This window comes from Mugil cephalus, chromosome 1 (genome assembly GCF_022458985.1).
Source record: "Mugil cephalus isolate CIBA_MC_2020 chromosome 1, CIBA_Mcephalus_1.1, whole genome shotgun sequence".
Taxonomy (NCBI): domain Eukaryota; kingdom Metazoa; phylum Chordata; class Actinopteri; order Mugiliformes; family Mugilidae; genus Mugil; species Mugil cephalus.
In genome coordinates, this window is record NC_061770.1 from 19,679,571 (window position 1) to 19,683,833 (window position 4,263).

General features: G+C 43.7%; 1 long non-coding RNA gene across 1 annotated transcript; it reads left to right on the forward strand.

The window, feature by feature from the left end:
- The first annotated feature begins 460 nt into the window (after positions 1-460).
- LOC125020014 lies at positions 461-3,818 on the forward strand. Its single transcript, XR_007114157.1, has 3 exons — positions 461-917; positions 1,055-1,163; positions 2,184-3,818. It is a non-coding gene; the product is annotated as an uncharacterized LOC125020014 (long non-coding RNA).
- Positions 3,819-4,263: the final 445 nt, after the last annotated feature.

Here is a 4,263-nt window from a genome sequence, read left to right on the forward strand (position 1 = left end):
GTCTACTTGTGCTTACAAAAGAGTTGTGACTCATCAGAGAATGAACATGGGGCTTCTGAGGGTGTGGTGGTCTTTGGATCCTATAGGTTGAGGACATGGGCCTCTTTGGATGAGGCATGTTCCACAGATACTTGGTCAGTTTGGTATCTAGGGAATTTGTAGATCAGGTCAACACCTTGTGCTGTTGTTCATGTTTTTTTTGACTCGTACCTAAACCGTTTCTTGTGTGTGTGCTCGTGTCTGTGCCAGGTTCAAAGGTTCCCCAGCAGAAAATCGTATTGTCACAAGATGGTCAATGTTATTCAGTTCTCCTTTCAGGTACTTTAAGTCGTGGCCGAGGAGTAGGGTCACGATATGGTTAGGAAAACAGATGAACGATTGACCACTTCCTCTTATGTCTCTCAGACCCACAGGTACCTACACAGCGAAGAACTCAGTAGAGTTTCCAGTCCTTCCCAGGAAAAACAGATCCACCCAAGACCCCAGCACCCTTGTCATCACCGGGCCTACTACGACCCCACCGCGGTCAGCCGCTGGTGTAGTAGGAGGAGCTTACACCTCAGCTGCTCCAGAAACTCCTGTCCCTGCGACAAAAACTCCTGTCCCTGCAGCAACAAATCTTCTCCCTGTGACACCAGCGACTGCTTCTGCGGCAACAGCTTCTGTCCCTGAGACAAAAACGCCTGTCGTTGTGATAGCAGCGACTGCTTCTGTGGCAACAGCTTCTGTCCCTGAGACAAAAACGCCTGTCGTTGTGATAGCAGCGACTGCTTCTGTTGCACCAGACGTTGTCACTGCTCCTCGTGCTAAGGGGCATGAAACCACCACTCAGCCAGCAGGTACTGAGGTCACAGCCGAGGCGACAAAAGCAATGATAACGGGGGAAAATGATGAGTTCGTTGGAAGCGACCAAGAACGTTAGTAAATACGTTGGATGGACATTTTTATTAAACTGTTACTAACTGAGATGACGGAAAAGTAACGTCTGTGTGAAATACTCACATTAAACGCAAATAGACGCTGTTAAAAAAAATTTAATATCTCTGTCTCATAGACGACTCAAGCACTGGCAAGGTGATCGGCATTGTGATCGGCGCCCTGGTGTCGGTGGCCATCATCGTCGCCGTGGTGCTTGCCTTTCTGAGGAGAATGGGCAAATACTCGTAAGTAGCTCACCTCTATAGGTTGGCGCACATTTACACGTGCTTGAACCCATGCCAACGTTATAGTAATCCCTTGAACCGAACCATCAGTTCTGACTGCGTCTAAATATGGAGTCAGAACACATGGGCATTTAGTCAGCCCTGACACATCCAGTGAAATCCAGTGGAATAACTCATGCAGTTATTTACTGGGACTCAGAGAGAGTCATTCTGTGAGATAAGATGACCTCAAATGCCCAACATGAGCTGCATAGCATTTCTGCCATAATTGGTCTCCGGGCACTGAACATATTTGAGCGGCGACGTTCCCCCATGAGAGTAAACGGCAAGTAACACTATTCCCACATGGCCACGCCCTCCCCTAGTAGAATATGACGATAGTGATTAATAATAATCTTTTTTTTCTTTTTTTGTATCACAGGTCTACCAGGAACAAAAAAACTGCCAAAAAAGACAGCATTATGGTTTCTGTCAATTTCATTCTTTCCGGCTAATCGTTTTAACCCTTTTGACAGACGTTTAACAGATGTCCTGCACCCACCCCCACCTCCTCCAAAAAAATAAAAAACTTTGCTGACACACAGTCCCATGCTTCTAGGAGGGAAACTGGTGACAAGAGGCTCTTTAGGCCTTCAGTTGATCTTGTTTATTGACTCAGTGTCCGTCCACGCTGCCAACGGTTTTCAATTCAGGTGGACTGGTTTTATTTTACGCAGCTTGATTTGATCCCGAGAAACAGAGGGACTGTGCTTGTTGGAAGTCATCATTTTCTGTTTGGTTTTTGTCTAAGCCTAAATAATCTTGTCAAGTCCCGACCAACTTAAGTTTGAAACCTCTCCCCCCTTTTCAAGCCTCTTATACCGATGCCCCTTTATTTTGCAGCTGAAAACCAGTCGTTTGTAATTTTCATAACATCAAATAATAAAACTTCTATGCTTTAAATACCCAAACTACCAGTTGATTCAGTAGAAAATCCTCCCCCAATTTTCCATCCCTTGACTCTCTCTTTTCATCCCGCAGCCCCTGAGGAAAAAGTCGGCCAAGCAGCAGGAACGAGCGAAGTTCTGGAAATTCTGAACTACTGAACTGTGACGACTCCTCTGATCATTAAAGCAAGCACGACACCAGAACTAAACTAATCTAACCTGGACTCTGGACTGTTGCCAAGAAAGTAAAAAAAAAAAAGAAAAAGAAAAAAAAAGGAGGGAGAAGGGGCAGGTTTGTGTGTGTTAATGTATATACTGAATGTACGCGAGACAAGAGGGGTAGATGTGCCAACATCCTCACCTCCCCTGCTAACCTCTCTGATCCCTAGGAGCTGCTGATATAAAAGGCTCCGACTCCCCCACGCACCCCTTGAAGAGAACAAAACAATGTGACAGCTGGATGTCACAAAGAATTTCAGGGCTTTTCAAATGTATTTTGTAGGGAAAAGAAAAACGAGAGAGCAGAAGGGGATTATCTGAAATGTAGGGGAAAGAAAAAAAATACTCTCCTTGAACGTTACGTAGTGACTGATTTAGATTAATGTCGAAGTTGGAGGTGAGACGATTTTTAAAAAAAATAAATAAAAATGGAAAAAGCTAACAAAATGTGTCGCACAAAGAAGGAAAGAAAGCAGGAAAACTTTTTACAAATTCCACAGATGTATATACAATCCTAAGGGGCCTACAATAGTATACGGCTAATAACTTTCTCATATGTTGCAGTTGCATAGGTTAGCATTTGATATTATCGATGATTACGCGAGCGGCCTTAGGCTATTGTTGCGGCTGAGCACCGGTTCGAGCATTTTCTCCCTGACTTGTCGGCCAACTGTATGAAGCACCGCGTGCAGAAGTTGTCCTGACATAACGCTCATGAGCTCCGAGGGGTTAGCCCGACGAGGAGTTAAAAAAAAAGAAAAAAAAAAGGGCGCCCTCATTTGCAAGAGTAACGTGACATTCTGCCCACTTTAACACTGACGTATAAAAACCTAATACATATCTGTGAAATTTAGCAGAAGGGTTTGTGCCACTGTCTCTGGTATTCTCTAGCTAGCTAGGAGGATTTTAACTTTTGAAGTGCGTTATTAATGTGAATTGTGACCGCCACCCCCATTCCAGCCAACTTGGATGACAGCTTGGCTTGTTCATTATGAAGGTTTTCACACTGACAGTGGTTGTTGGACACAGCGACAGCGTTGTCCTGACGATGCATTCGTAGTACCTCTGTTAATAATTCGATTACCAGAACAGCCGCCCAGTGTTTAAATTCAACTAACCCCAGATTCCGTTCATAGACATGACATTTTTTTAGTTGCACTTAGTTTCACAGTGCACAGTGTTAGGCAGTTTGCTCTCTTTTGTTATTTTTGCAATTGTTCGTGTGCTTAATGGATGTGCTGGTGATTGAGTCTCAGCATCGCCCCCCCCCGCTTGCTTTTCAGACTTAATATGTGCACTGAATGAGAGGTGTGTTATGTTTAATGACTAGGCTTTAGACACTGCAAATGTTTGCAACGATATAAAGTACGTCCGTCTCCTCCCTTCTGCTTTTGCCACATTACAATAGTGCCATCTCAAGTCTTTTAATTTGTGCATTGTGATTTGTGGAAACCTTTAATTTAATTGCAGTGTTTCTGTCCTGTTTCAATAAAAACTCAAAAACGCAAAATATCTCGCTCAGTATGTTCACTAAAAGTCCTCCTTTGTCTTTTGTGAATCTGGGTTAAAATGTTTTATTGTAAAGTCATTTCCTATTAATTATGGTGAGCATAGTTAGAAATGCCATGAGAAAAAAAAAACACACACACACACAACTCATGACACTTATTTTCTATTTCCAAGCGAACACAAACCCTATTAACAAGCTTCCACAGGGGCAGCGTCCAGATGCCCACTCTGATTGGCCCGTTCAAGTAATGCTTCGGATTTTGAAAAAAAACCAAAAAAAACAAATCTAACCGTTCTCAGCAGGCAGACAAACAGCACCAAATATGGTGGGGCATATGGCCTCGAATCGTTGAGTCGGTTGAGCCCTCTGACAGTTAGGTGTGTTTTTTGTGTCATGTTGTGGAGTTTTTCATACGGTGCTGTTAAGCTGAGGCAAGGCTCCAACA